The sequence below is a fragment of the Anser cygnoides genome, chromosome 2 (assembly GCF_040182565.1).
Source record: "Anser cygnoides isolate HZ-2024a breed goose chromosome 2, Taihu_goose_T2T_genome, whole genome shotgun sequence".
Classification (NCBI taxonomy): domain Eukaryota; kingdom Metazoa; phylum Chordata; class Aves; order Anseriformes; family Anatidae; genus Anser; species Anser cygnoides.
The window spans coordinates 131,449,098-131,465,403 of NC_089874.1; positions in this window are offsets into that span (position 1 = coordinate 131,449,098).

A 16,306-nucleotide genomic window follows, 5' to 3' on the forward strand; every position below is an offset into this window, starting at 1 on the left:
TGTTTAATATCATTATCAATGACATAGAGTGGGATCGAGTGCATCCTCAGCAAGTTTGCAGATGACACCAAGCTGCGTAGTACAGTTGATACAATAGAAGGGATGGGATGACATCCAAAGGGACCTGGACAAACTAGAAAAGTGGGCCCATGTGAACCTAATGAGGTTCAAGTCTAAATGCAAGGTGTTGCACCTTGGTCGAGGTAATCCCACACATGAGTACAGACAGGGAGAAGAACTCATTGAGAGAAGCCGTGCAGAGAAGGATTTGGGGATTACAGTGGCCAGCAGGTCGAGGGAGGTGATTGTCCTCCTCTGCTCTGCCCTTGTGAAGTTTCACTTGGAGTGCAGCACAAGAAGGATGTGAACCTCTTCGAGTGGGTCCAGAGGAGGGCCACAAGGATGATCAGAGGGCTGGAGCACCTCTCCTATGAAGACAGGCTGGTCAGACAGATATTGGTCTGAAAGGTAATGATGAGGAGAGTGTACCCCCTCTGATAAACAAGAAGAGAGAACTGGTAATGACAGACGTGGAGAAGGCTGAGGTACTTAACAGCTTCTTTGCCTCAATCTTCACTGCCAGTCAGGCTTCCTACAACTCTAATTTCCCTGAATCTGTAGGTGAGGTCTGGGGGAGCCAAGTCCCACCCACTATAAGTGAAGAGCAGGTTTGAGACCACCTGATGAAACTGAACAGATACTGGTCTGTACCTGGACAAGATTGAGAAATAGGCCCACATGAACCTAATGAGGTTCAACAAGTTTTAAGTGCAAAGTGCTGCACCTGGGTCACGGTAATCCCAGACATGAGCACAGAGTAGGAGAAGAACACATTGAAAGCAGCCCTGCAGAGAAAGACTTAAGAGTTCTAGTGCATGAAAAGCTTGGCATGAGCCAGCAGTGCATGCTTGCAGCCCAGAAAGCCAAGTGCATCCTGGGCTGCATCAACAGAGGAGTGGCCAGCAGGTTGAGAGAAGTGATTGTTCCCCTCTGCTCTGTCCTTGTGAGGCCCCAATTGGAGTACTGCATTCACATCTGGACCCCCCAGCTTAAGAAGGATGTCGATCTGTTAGAATGGGTCCAGAGGAGGGCCATAAAATTGATCAGTGGGGTGGAGCACCACTCCTATAAAAAAAGGCTGAGAGAGCTGGGGATGTTCAGTCTGAAGAAAAGAAGGCTCTGGGGCGATCTTATTGCAGCTTTTCAGTACTTAAAGTGAGCTTATAAAAAAGATGGGGAACAACTTTTTCCGTGGGCAGACAAGGACAGGACAAGGAAGAATGGTTTTAAATGAAATGAGGGGAGATTTAGATGAGATGTTGGGAGGAAATTCTTCACTCTGAGGGCAGTGAGGCACTTGTACAGTGTGGATGCCCCATCTCTGGAGGTGTTCAAAACCAGGTTGGATGAGGCCCTGGGCAACCTGATCTAGTGGGTGGCATCCCTGCCCATGGCAGGGGGTTAGAACTAGAGCCCTTCCAACCCAAGCCATTATTTGATTCTATGATTCCACAGTTCTATTTGCAATGAAAAAGAGTAAGAACTGCCATTTTATTGTTGTCATTCTATCTCCCTAACAAAAAGAAACAATGAGACATTTATAAAAAGATAATTTTGAAAAACAATATATATTCTTAAAATCCTGACAGACTTGAAAAGCAAGGGACCTCCATTTGGGAAAAGCTGTATGTCATGTATGAATGATTAATTTCTGGATATTAATAGCAAAGACTTCCATGTCAATCTGTATTGCTATTACAGGGTACAAAGTATGAAGCATTGTAATTAGGAACAAAAGTTGTGGTAGCTGCATACCAGATAATTTTGAGTGAGAATATACATTTAATTTTGTGACTGTACTTTACCCCTTCATTATTTCCAACTCAAAAGTGCCTATTTTTAATAATATTATTTTTTCTGAACGGTCTTAATATTTTACATCAAGAGCCAAATCTTCGGATAAGGTGAATAGGCACAACTTTCCTGAGATCAAGGGAGCTATATTCACCTTAAATGAAACAAATTAATGATTTTTTTTCTGTTCTGTTTATATTTGTAATAAAATTATAATAATTGCAAGGCTGTTTCACAATAAATTTGAAACTGGTCAGTTACATACATAGTGTCATGATTTTTTGAGTCTTTTATTCCTCTTCCTTCCTTTTCCTTCCCTTTGAAACATTTTCATTTGATAAACACAGAATATGCTTACTTCTAGTAAGAATCATAGAATCATAGAATTATTAAGGTTGGAAAAGACCTTCAAGATCATCTGGTCCAACCATAACCCTACTACCAATGTCGCCCACTAAACCATATCCTTAAGCACCAGGTCCAACCTTTCCTTGAACACCCTCTAGTGTTTTTGTACCTGATTTTCCAGATGCCTTTTACTCTAAAGTCCTTTGAATTGGTGTCAAATAAAATTACAAAAAGTCAGCGTCCTCTAAAACTTAGCAAAGGTAAGAGAGATACTGTGTATGGCATACTAAATTATCATGTTGATCATCGTAACAATCCTGATTTTAAGAAAACTGCATTTGATAATCAGGGAAACAGATCGATACTGAAAACTACATGGTCATATATGCATACATACACATATAGTTGTGTATGTGTGTATGCCCTCATTTTTTTTTTTTAAAGATAGATGCCTTTTGTATTTCACAGAATCGTAGGGGTTGGAAGGGACCTCTGGAGATCATCGAGTCCAACCCCCGTGCTAAAAGAAGATTCCCTACAGTAGGTTGAGCAGGAACGTGTCCAGGCAGGTTTTGAATATCTCCGTAGAAGTAGATTCCTCAACCTCTCTGGGCAGCCTGTTCCAGTGCTCTACGACCCTCACTGTGAAAAAGTTCTTACACATATTTGTGTGGAACTTCCTGTGTTCCAGTTTTTGGCCATTGCCCCTTGTCCTATTGCTGTACACCACTGAAAAGAGGCTGGCCCTGTCCATTTGCCTCACACGCTTTAGATATTTATAAACTTTGATTAGATCACCTCTCAGTCTTCTCTTCTCCAGGCTGAACAAACCCAAGTTTCTCAACCTTTTCTTGTACAGGAGATGCTCCAGACCTTTAATCATCTTTGTGGCCCTCCTCTGGATTCTCTCTAGAAGATCCCTATCTTTTTTGAACTGGAGAAGCCAGAACTGGACACAGTATTCCAGATGTGACCTCACCGGGTCAGAGTAGAGGGGGAGGATAACTTCCCTTGACTTGCTGTCCATGCTCTTTTTAATGCTGTAGTGGGTTTATGTGGCAAGGTTTTGGTAGCAGGGGGCCATAGGGCTGGCTTCTCTGAGAAGAATCTAGAAGCTGCCCCATGTTTGGTGAGGGCCCCACTGCTGACCAGAGCTGAGCCAATAAGCAATGTTGTTTTCCGCCTCTGTGAGAGCCTATTTAAGAAAGTGAAAAAAACCTGCTGCTACACAGCAGCTGGGAGAGTGAGAGAAGTGAGGAACAGCCTTGCAGGTGCTAAGGTCAGTGAAGAAGGAGGGGGAGAGGTGCTCCAGGCGCCACAGCAGAAGTCCCCTGCGGCCTGTGGTGAGGACCATGGTGAAGCAGGGTGTTCCCCTGCAGCCCATGGAGTACCACGGTGGAGCAGGGTTCCACGCTGCATCCCGTGGAGGGGACCACGGTGGAGCAGGTGGACCTGCACTGACAGAGGCTGCGGCCTGTGGAAGATCCCTGCCGGAGCAGATTCCAGGCTGGACCTGTAGCCCGTGGAGAGGAGACCACGCAGGAGCAGGTGATATGGCAGGAGCTGCTGCCCGTGGATGATCCAGGTTGGAGCAGTTTGCTCCTGAGAGATGGACTCGTGGTACGGACCCATATCTGGATCAGTTCTTGAAGAGCTGCTGCCTGTGGGAAGCCCATGCCGGATCAGTTCAGCAAGGACTGCGTCCCATGGGGGGGACCCCACAGCACAGGGGACAAGACTCACCGAGAAGGAGCAGCGGAGAAGAAACACTATAGACTGACCATAACCCCCATTCCCCCGTTCCCCTGGACCACTCGGGGGGAGGAGGTGGAAGAGGGTGGATGGGGGTGAAGGTGCTTTTGGTTTCTTTCCTTTGTTTCTCACTTCTCTAGCTTGTTAGTAATAGGCAGTAAATCGTACTATCTCCCTATGCTGAGTCTGTTTTGCCCGTCACAATAATTACTGTGCGATCTCCTCGTCCTTATCTGAACCCTTGAGCCCTTTTCATCGTATTTTCTCCCCGTTCCCCTTTGAGAAGGGGGAGTGAGAGAGCGGTTATGGTGGAGCTCGGCCGCCCACCCAAGTAAAACCACCACAAATGCACCCCTGGATGCCATGGGCTTTCTTGGCCACAAGGGCACACTGCCGGCTCATGGCCCATCTATTGTCTGCCAGGACCCCTAAGTTTTTCTCTGCAGAGCTTCTCTCCATCAGGTCAGCCCCTAACCTGTATGGATATGTGCAGTTATTCCTCCCCAGGTGCAAGACTCTACACTTGCTCTCGTTGAACCTCATTAGGTTTCCCTCTGCCCAACTCTCCAGTCTGTCCAGGTCTCACTGAATGACAGCACAGCCTTCTGGTGTGTCAGCCACTCCTCCCAGCTTTGTGTCATCAGCAGACTTGCTGAGGGTGGACTCTATCCCTTCGACCATGTCATTGTTAAAGATGTTGAACAAGACCGGACCCAATACCAATCCCTGGGGAATACCGCTTGTTACAGGCCTCCAACTAGACTCTTCACCACTGATCACAACCCTCTGAGCTCTTCCAGTCAGACAGTTCTCGATCCACCTAACTGTCCACTCATCTATCCCACACTTTCTAAGCTTCATTACGAGGATGTTGTGGGAGACAGTGTCAAAAGCCGTGCTGAAGTCAAGGTGGACAACATCCACTGCTCTCCCCAGACAGTGATGGCATCATAGAACACTACCAGGTTGGTCGAGCATGATTTCCCCTTGGTGAATCCATGTTGACTACTCATGGTAACCTTCTTCTCTTCCAGTTGCTTGGAGATGGCATCCAGAACAAATTGTTCCATCATCTTTCCAGGGATGGAGGTGAGGCTGAATGGCCTTTAGTTGCCTGGATCCTCCTTCTTGCCCTTTTTGAAGACTGGTGTGACATTGACTATCCTCCAGTCACCTGGCACCTCTCCTGTTCTCCAAGACCTTTTAAAGAGAGCAGATCAGCAGTCACACCTGCCAGCTGCCTCAGCACACGTTTGTGCATCCCATCGGGGCCCAAGAATTTGTGTGCATTGATTTTGGCTAGACGCTCTCTGATCAGATCCCCCTCAACCAAGAGAAAGTCTTCCTTTCTCCAGACTCTCTCTTACCTCTAGGGTCTGGGATTCCCAAAAGGAAGTCTTAGCAGTAAGGTCTGAAACAAAGAAGGCATTCAGTATCTCCACCTTCTCAGCATCTCCTGTTATAAGAGCACCTACCTCATTCAGCAGCGAACCCACATTTTCCCTAGTCTTCCTTTTATTAATGACATACTTTAAAAAGCCTTTCTTGTTATCCTTGACCTACTTTGCCAGATTCAATTCCAAATGGACCTTAGCCTTCCTTGTTGCATCTGTGCAGCCCCTGACAGCATTCCTGTATTCCTCCCAAGCAGCCAGGCCCTTTTTCCACATTTCACAGGCTTTCTTCATGCCTTTGAGTTTATCCATGACCACCTTGCTCATCCATAAAGACCCCTTGCGACCTTTTCCTGATTTCTCACCAAAGGGGTACACTGATCTTGAGCTTGGAAGAAGTGGTATTTGTGTCAACCAACTCTCTTGGGCTGCCTTGCCTTACAACACTCTAGCCCATGGGACCAAGGACTGAGTAGGTCCCTGAAGAGGTCAAAGGTGGCTCTGCTGGAGTCCAGGGTTACTATCCTATAATTGCTTTGCTTCTTCCACACAAAATCCCAAACTCCAGTATCTCATGGTCGCTGCATCCAAGGCTGCTCCCAACCTTCACATCACCAAACAGTCCTTCCTTGTTAGTAAGAACAAGGTCAGCAGCAAAACTCTCCTCATCAGCTCCTCCACTACCTGTGGAAAACTATCTTCAACACATTGCTGGAACTGCATGGACTGTGTGTGCCTGGCAGTGTTTCTCTCAATACAGAAAAACTGCAAGTTTGGACTTAGTAAGCAGGAGCACACAAGGGGTTATATTGGCTTTGCAATTTTCATATTTAAGGCTCCACTTAGTCTATAGAAAGAAACCAAAACTGCACAATTACAACACACAAGAGATATTCACTTCTTGCACCTTGAAGAACACAATATTAAAATATTAAAAGTATAAAAGATAATAAGCAACTTTAATAATAATTACAGTAATTCATATGATCACATTCTGATGAGTTAAGATGCTATAAGAATGGTTAAAAATTATTAACAGGCTAACAGAAAATACAGAAGAAAACAAACAAACAAACAAACAAACAAAAAAAAAAACGTAAAAATCAACAACATTCATAAGACATAGTTTTCATTGTTCCATTCTTTGTATACTCTTTATTTAGACTATTAGTGGAATCTCATAGTAATTTTCAATTTTGTGTGAATAAGGCTACTCTTTCTTCACAAGAATATTCAGTTGCATTAAAATAAGCACATATTTAATAACTCTGACTGTTGAATATAAGTGACTGCTTGTGGTGTATGGTGAAGTTAGTACACCCAGAAAAATCTCTAGCATAAGTTAAATATTTAAGTTAAATATTTATTTAAGTTGGATCTAGTTGGTGGGGAGGCCAGACTGAATAGCAAGCACTGCTAAAATGGTAGAACTAGTAAATCAAAGGGGATTTAGCTATTTGAAAGAAAATATATATATATATATATATACACAATAGGTTAATACGATATACAACATAAATAGGTTCATAGGATAATTCAGGTTGGAAGGGATCACAGTAGAAACTAGTCCACCCTTTTGCTCAAATCAGGGTCTTTTATGAGATCGGATCAGGTTCTTCAAGACTTTTCCATTCGGTATAGACCTGCAAGAATGGACACTGCCCAAATCAGTTCGACAGCTTGACTATCCTCATGGGGAAAAAGTTTTCATTATGTCCAGTCTGAACTTTTCTGTTTCAATTTCATAAGGTCATGGAATCATAGAATCATAGAATGGTTTGGGTTGGAAGGGAACTTAAAGATCATTTAGTTCTAACCCGCCTGCCATGGGCAGAGACACCTTCCACTAGATCAGGTTGCCCAAAGCCCCATCCAAACTGGCCTTGAACACTTCCAGGGATAGAGCATCCACAGCTTCTCAGGGCATCCTGTTCGAGTGCCTCACCACTCCTGAGCAGTGAAAAGCAGAAAACATCAGAAAAAATATATATTTTTTGAAAGGCAGCTAAAAGAAGGATAAAGAATAAAGCATCAAATTACTCTGTTGTCCAGAAAATGGCTGCACCAAGGTGAAAAGAAAAGCATATATTAGACTGTTAAAAATATTTGTAACTTTTTGTTTCCAGTCATCTGAAAACTAGAAGGGAAAATTGCCATGTGTGCTTTCTGGCCCCCCAAAATATCAGTAATTGTGTATGAATTGTACATTATTGCAAAAAAACTTTGTGAATTTTGTTACACAACAACCAAGTTCAGATGGGATTTTATTATATTAGGCTTTCTTTTTTTTTTTTTTTAAGTAATCCAGGAGATTTTTTTTAATATGTTATCTGTTTTCCATTTTTGAGAAAGTAAAGCCTTCAGCTAAAGCTAATAAGCTATCCTTGGTTATTACTGACATATTCCTCTCTTGGAAGTTTTATTCCACAGTATTAATTTTGATTTTGTTAGGTTAATGAATACAGTTAATTTTGTATCAATGGGCACAGTCTTCTGAGGCAACTATAATATGCTCACAAAGATATCCCTTTTAAAGCTTTCCACTATTATCTCTTTAAGTAGTTTCTTACTTAGCTTTCTTGAGTTCTCATACAGGATAATTTTCATAAATGCACAATCCTTTAGAACTATGAGTAACATAGCATACTATTCCTAAGAGAAAAGTATTTATTTTAGGTATTTTAGTTTGCAGTAATTATGTATTAGGTATAGTAGTTTTCCTTCAGGAAGTGATTTCTAGTCTGTTCAGCATTGTTGGCTTACAAACAGCCCAGTAAAGAAAAATGCTATGACAACATCTGGAAACAACGCAGTCAAATCATAAAACAGTTGATAAAACAGTAATCAAAGATGTCCCTCACATATTTTCTATTTTTGTTTGCTTGTTTTTACTAGTAGTACTGTTGTAATGAAAATGGGAAACCTACTTCTTAAGGTTTGACTTTTATAAAGTATCCTTCTCTCAGACATCATTTTAATTGTGATGTAAAACCAGGTCTTTTACTTTAAGTAGGAAATCACCAAAAAAATACTGAATGGAGTATTTGAGGGGAAAAAAGTAAATGGGTCAGATACTTAGATTCATCTGACCTATGGATGCATTGAAGTCAGTCTTTCAAAGCTTCATGTGACCTCTTAATCTCTTGAAATTTGCTGCAATGCAAGTTGAAAAGAATAACTCTGTCTTATATTACATGTTAGATGTACAGATTTCTGTGAAACCTCTTTGTGGAGGATGGAACAGTATCATATCCTCTGTTTCATTCCCATCAGTCCTACCAGCAGCTGTGAGAAATTTAATAAAGATGCAGTTATTCCTATTGCATCTGTTTTATACTACCAAAGAATTGCCCTAAATTATCTCCTAGCTGTCTCTGGATTAAATTGTCCAATATTTTTAGATAGATATTTGTAATGAAGAGAGGCAAAATGAGAATGCAGAAGATATCTAGACAGAGGCAAGAAAACATATTAATGACATTATTTTCCCTCAGATAAAGCATCGGTTCTGGGAAGTACTGATTAGATGCATTTAATCTCTAAACTGGTTAGTTGGCTGAATTAGTAATTTCTTTTGATCCACAGAAATTTATGCCAAGAATTGTACTTAACAGTTTAGCAATTTTCACACAGGTTTTCTAGAATTAGGCCCACAGTTTCAATTTAATCTACAAATTATGTCTTAAAAGAATATTTGGTCTTGATGTCACAATTAAATATGACAGACAATCCATGACTAGGTGATGCAGAATGAGTTCTCTACACTGTAAGAAGATAAATTTATAATCTCTTCATGCTCTGTGCTTGTTCCCTGTGTAGTGTTTATTCTTGTCTTCCTTACTGTATGCAGTATGCAAAAAACAGTAACTTAACAAACAAACAAACAAACAAACAAAACTCAGAGGTTGTAGAAGCATTTCGTGTGTATTCAGCGTGTTTATCCACTTTACCACATCAGGCCCTTAGATCATATGCTCCTTAAGGTAGATTCTCTGTTTAGCACAGTTAAATGTTCCAACTTCATTTCTCTGGAGAAATATAAATAACTAAATGGGAAGAAAATAAATGACTTGTTTACATAATAGACCTAGAGAGTTTAACATCTTCTTCAATGGAAAGCTTTTGAAAGACTTTGGAGACATCATAAAAATATTGAATACAGACAAAATAGGCAATAAAGGAGAACAATTGTCTGCAAAAAAAATATTTATTCAAGTTTTTTGTTTCATTTAGGAAAACAGAGAAGCACCAGAGAAATGTGCATTCCCTTTTTTTTTTTTTTTTTTTCTCCCTACTCGAAGGAGTCCTTGGACAGCAATAAAAAATGCAAATTAAAGCTTGTGGCTAACATCAACCTTCTGTTAGATTGCAAATGTAAATGTGTTCAACTGTAATGAACAGTCTAGCCAAAATGATTGTCTTCAGTTTATTTACATGTAGAATAATAAAATATTCTTCTCAACTAAGATTATATGAATATTTGGTAAAGTGCAAAATACGTATCTAAAGTCATGCATATATTACTAACGTGTTGCTGTTTACTATAGTGATATACTAAGCCTCATAATTGAACACACCTGTTAACAATGCATTTGACGACATTCATACACTCTTTCAAGTTCTGGCTACTTTTTTACCATAGGTTCTTCTCCTTCAAGTTGAAGCTGAGGAAAGTCCTAAAAGAAAAAAAAAAAAAAAAGAAAAAGAAAAAAAAAGGTTATTATCAAGACAAGAGTCATAGGCTAAATCAAAGTAATCATATCAAACTAGATTCAGAAACTTGAGGAGAACAGAGTCAAGTCTTTCCTAGGCTGTAGGAAATAATTTCCACTTATTTCAGGATCAGTGGTTAAGGATGGATTGTCTTGTACTGCCCCATATCTAGTGGGCAGTTCTGCAGTGATCAAGGGAGAGAATCATTGGCAATGTCAGTTGCACAGACTGCTAGCTCCTCCAGAAAGCAATTCCAGACAGCTGCATAATCCCTGATGCCTCTTCTACATTAAGCAGCTCTGCCAGTAATGACCCAGAAGTGCTCCCAAACTTGAAAGTCATTCTATTGTTATATGCAGCAAAGAGTTTTGTAGTTATTAGTTGCTAGCTTTCATGTTCCAAAAAATAAAATATTTTTTTTAAAAAAGAAAAAAAAAAAGTCCTGTTCAAATGAACATCTCTTACTGAGATTTTTCCAAAGCAAAAACCTTGAGTAATTATAATGATACTGTCTGAAGAGTTAAAGGCCTGGGAATCACAGAGAACCTACGTGACAATCCTCCATGTGTTTTTTGTCTTTTCTTGCCTTCTTGGGGATGTGTCTGACTCCGATTCTCTTATTGGGCCTGATCCCAACCGTTACACCCAGGCTGAAGACCTAAGACCTTGGCCCATTGCTAGGGAGGTGCCCAGTGCCCAGAGCTGGTGTTCTTGGCTGCCCGGTTCCTGACTGGGGTGGTGGGACAGGACGGGCTGCTAGGCCCATTCCTGCAACCCCCATGGGTGCAATGGGTGCCCCCCAGTGGGTGCTCCATTGTCCCTGTGGTGGAGCCCATGGATGTGATGGCCCTCACAACAGCCCCAGTGTGAGGGACTGAGGGCCCAAGCTTGGCTGAAATGGAGTCCTGGGCCATGGGCCAGGTGGAAGAAGGCCCAGGGGAGGCCTGGGATGGACAGGCAGGGCTGACAGTGCCCTCAGGGCTTTGGCGTTTAATCTGGGTATGTACATATTTGAAAGGGAAAACTTCTGCCTGCTATTAGGTATTATTATTGTTAAATTAACCCAATCTGACCCATATTATGTATTTATATGGTAAAACCTATTTCACAAGGAAAGAAGTGAAATGCAGAAATACTTTCATAGGATTTTGTTGATAAAGGCCTTGTGCATACTGAAAGCTTTTATTACGATTAAAAGAGACTGCCAATACCATTTTTTTTTTCTTAAATGCTTGCAGTTATCATTAAAAATGCAGTTTTCAGCCTAAAGATTTATAAATAACAAATGATGGTTGGTGGATTAAAAAAAAAAAAAAAAAAAGAGTAGAATACATTTTAAAAGATTAATTGCTTTTATTTGAAGCAAAACATTTACTTTCAGTGACGCGTCCCTATTCACAAGTAGAAAGTTAATAGTTTGTTTGTCAATTTAGTATGAGGAACTTTAAATTTCTTTTAAGAAATGCATAAGTAAGTTATCATTACTTTTGATTTCTCCCACACAATTTTTCAGACTAATCTATTAACTGAACTTGTCCTTAAATTGAATAGTTTTTGGAATCCTGAAAAAGACAAAAATATGCTAAAATAAGAGGCAGAATTGGCTCAAATGTAGACAACGCTTATTAACTAATAGAACTAAGTCTCATTTGGAAATATTTTGATCATCAAAATTATGACTGGTGTAAAACTGTAGGAGTTCTTGAAGTCAGCCCTGAGATAAATTAGTTGACGGAAAATTAAAGATGGCCAGGAACTTGAAGAAGATTTCTCATGGGAAAATCAATCAATCAATAAATAAATAAATAAAGATTAGTCTGAATTTTTCTCTTTCCAAAAAGTTAGTTCATTTACATAACATTATTTGCACTGTTTTGCATCCATCTCCTGCAGTACAAAAATTATGCAAATATATTGTTGTGGTTTAACCCGGCTGGCAGCTAAACACCACACAGCCCTTCGCTCACCCTCCCCCCTCCCTCTCTCGGATGGGGGAGAGAAACGGGAAAGTGAAGCCTGTGAGTTGAGATAAAGATAGTTTATTAAGACAGGAAAATTAACAATAATAATAATAATAGTACGGCTACTAATAATGTGTACGAAACAAGTGATGCACAATGCAATTGCTCACCACCCGCTGACCGATGCCCAGCCTATCCCCAAGCAGCCGGCCCCCCCCACCCCAGCTAGCCACCCCTATCTATTGTTTAGCATGACATCAGATGGTATGGAATACCCCTTTGGCCAGTTTGGGTCAGCTGTCCTGGGTCTGTGCCCTCCCAGCTCTTGCTGCACCCCTAGCCTTCCTGCTGGCAGGACAGAGAGAGAAGCTGAAAAGTCCTTGGCTTAGTGTAAGCACTGCTTTGCAACAATTAAAACATCAGCATGTTATCAGCACTCTTCTCATCCTAATCCAAAACATAGCACCCTACCAACTACTAGGAGGAAAATTAACTCTGTCTTAACTGAAACCAGGACATATATACACTTTCTATCAATATTTTTCTATGTCTTTCTCAAAAACCAACCCAAAAATCTATTTTGGGTTTTGATCCATTTGTGCTTGGAGTTGAATATATGTGAAAATTGTCATAGCAGCAGTTCTAGGGAACTGTTTCACCACAGTGCAAATATTCCTTCAGTGTTTCTCTTACATTTGGATTAATCACATGCACAGCCAGTCTCTTCAGCGGTTTCTTACTTTCCACTGAAAACTTTACTCTGGAAATCAATGCTGTCAGTGTGTCACCTTACAACACATAACATCAACCATGAAGTCCTGAGGGCATTAATATTGCTATAGAAGTATTCAATGTGAAATCAGCAAATTTAACAAGGAACGATGTAGAGCACCTGGACTCTCATGTTCTTCATAGTCTTTTCCCTCAAACCTCCTGAGCTCTATCCCACAATGTTGTACAAGTGTCTCAGATGTGAGGTGCTGTCCAAGAAGAAATAAGGTTAGGGATATTGTAGTATCATTAATGTCTCTTTCCCTGTGTTCTCACTCCAGATCTATTCTATTTCCAAATAAGGAAACCTATAGGAAAATTTTGAACTAAATATAATCACTTCTTTTGGGTTGGATGCTGTTCCCCTTGCAGCTTACAATGCTACATTTCATTTCTCTTAACCTGTTTTATTTTCCCAGAGCTGATTTATTGATATGTTCATGTTCTTCATCATAACTTGACAAACCTTAGAAAACCTTTGGGGGAAAAAAAAAAATCATGCTGGGTGTTTTTGAATTAGATTATAGAAACAGTTACTTTATTTTGCTGAACACTTAGAACTTCTAGCCTCTATTCTCTACATCAATGGTCAAGGAGAGCATTTTGTGCCATTAGAGAGTAATTCAGAGCACATACATTGGATACCTAACAATAGAAGTATCTCAAAATACAGTTTTAGTGCAAGAAAGGAGTTCATTCTATTTATTTAATTGAATTGAATTGAATTGTATTACTTAATTGAAATGTTTCTGGAAAAAATTAGTGGGAGGAAATCCTCTGTACCTATTATTCCTGTAATTTTACTAAAGCTAGTACTTTGAAAAGAAGTGACGGTGTGGTATTTTCATGAACAGCTTGTGTAGCTTCAGTACAAGAGGCTACCTCACATTAAAAAGTTCTCCATTCCTTGAGACGACATAGCACATTTCTGCATTACAGTATCATTGTCAAAGAATAATAGATAAAAAGTCTGCTATTGCTTTCCTTCAGTGAACTCCTCCTAGTTCTTTTTTACTGTTTCTTATACCTGAATTAAATAGTTTCGGCACATACAAATAAGTTTTGTGAGTTCTGGAATAAGCTGGAAAAATATGGGAGAGGGGGACATTTTTCTTCTGGAAAAACAAACAAACAAACAAACAAACCACATCAACAAACATACAAGCAAAAACCTTCTGGTAAGAAGTCATTATTTAGATAAGATTGGAAGCTTGTTATTTTGTGGGCTACCATAGTTTTGTCTAAAATAAAATTCTCTTACTTTTTTTTTTTATTTTCCAAAAAGTGACCTGCTCTGTTTCATATATGAAAGCTGCACATTAAAAGAGTATGAGCTAGCAAATATCTCTACTGAAGCACTGTTGGCAGCTGAGATCACTGACAACTTCCTGGCTGTGATTCATAATCTATATCGGTGCCTTTGAGACAGCAAGCTATTGATTTTTCCCAGTCTATAATCCAAGACCATATACACAGCTTGTTAGACATCTGTGGGAATATAAACTGAGTTTTGATACAATTTAGGGAGCTTCTGTTAGCGGGGCACTTAGTTTTTGTCTTTGAGAAAATCTTTACACATCTGTGTAATCTTGAAGAGATTTTTTAACAGATAATTCAATAGAGTTTGAGTCGTATCTTTTTTTTTTTTTTTTTTTTGGTAAACTTCTTTCCTGGTGGAACTCATACGAAGCAAATTTCAAGTGAGTGATAATAATAAAATATAGGGAACTCTCTCTAGTGCTATTAGAGCTTTTTTGTTCTTTTTCTTCACTTTGATTTTATCAAGTACAATTTGGAAGTACTCTCTTTATATCTAATATCTTATCCATTTGACTTGCTTCTTGGGAAAACTGTCTCGCCTTTATCACAATACGCATGACATAATGCACAAATAACATTCAAAAGAACGATCATTCACTGCAATGTAGTTTCTCCACAATAAAGAGATTTAAGAGCACTAAAATTCTTACCCCAAAATATACATAGGTAAATATATACTTATTATGTTTGAGCCACTGAACACACTCCCTGATTTTATTAAACTACACTTTGTGCTAATATTCTGTCTTCTGAGAGTAAATGTAAATTAAGGAAAGATATGAGACTAATACAGTTTGAAGATTGTGCACTGAGGTAGAAAATTCCACAAGGAACAGTCTTAGTATATGCTCTTTTAAATATTGCTTAATATTTGTCCAAGAATACTTAAAGAGATATCATGTAAAGGAAAAATTACTCTGAAGAGCTTTGTAGGTTTCAGATGACAGAAATATCTCTGTGCATGTCATCACATTGCATGTTAGTCTGGAAGGTTAGGAAAATATTTACACTGTCTCCAAAATCAAAATTAAGTGTTCCTGAATGTATGTGAAGTGTAATTTAGCAAAATTTCGATGGTCCAGAAACTGTTTACTCAGAATTATCTAAGGATAGATAAATTTTCTTAAAACAATAAATAAAACAACAAAATGTTGGCCTGCCTGTATGTATTAGCAAAAGTTTATGTTGAAAAACTGGATTAATTTTCATAAGTATAAACAAAAAATGACATGATATGATGACATTAAATAACATGATAGAAAACCTAAAATCTCTCTGACATAGATTATTTCTAAATGGAATCTTGAAAATTATAATTTCAAACCTATATTTTAAAATATGTTACATGATTTTGAACATGAATTTAAGCAACCTGATTTAGTGGGAGGTGTCCCTGCACATGGCAAAAGGATTAGAACTTGATGATCTCTAATGTCCCTTCCAACCCAAACCATTCTATGATTCTATGATTTGCAAAGATTTGTTTTTGTTTGTTTGTTTGTTTGCTTGTTTTGTTTTGTTGTTGTTGTTTTGTGTTTTTTTTTGCTATTTCATTCATCTTAATCATTTTCCATGAAAATAAAGACCTTACTTATGCATGTTCATACAGCTTCTCAACCTGAGGATCATGAGTAGATCAACTGAATTACTGTCATGCTTTTAGTTAAACAAAAGACAAATCTTTTTGCAAATTTGTACATATTGGACTGTAGAAAAACTTGTAAGTCTAGAATAGTGAGTAGAGAGAGCATGTAAAAAAAAAAAAAAAAAGGGAGTTTATTTTGTTTTGATTTGAATGAAACCACTTAGTGAACAGCAGTAATGCAAACTTCATATTATTTTTATTGTCATATTTAACTATTCATAAGAAACGTTCAAATGGGCAAAAATAATTAAAGTGCTTATTTTTTATTGAACTACTCTACGCTATATTCCCATTTGGCATAATCTTAGTCGTTTTTATCTTTACCTCTCCTGCTTTCCTATCTACCTGCTAAGAATTAGTAAAGAACAAGAAGAAAAAGTATGTGAGCTGATACTACCAAAGCAGACTCCAAAATGAAATATGAAGAACAAAATGATAAAAAGGCAAGGAAAAGATGATGAAGTTTGTGATGTTAAATGTAGGTCACCAGGACATCCAGACAAACTAGTTTCAAGAGGGAAATAAAATTAAATAAAATAAAATTTTAT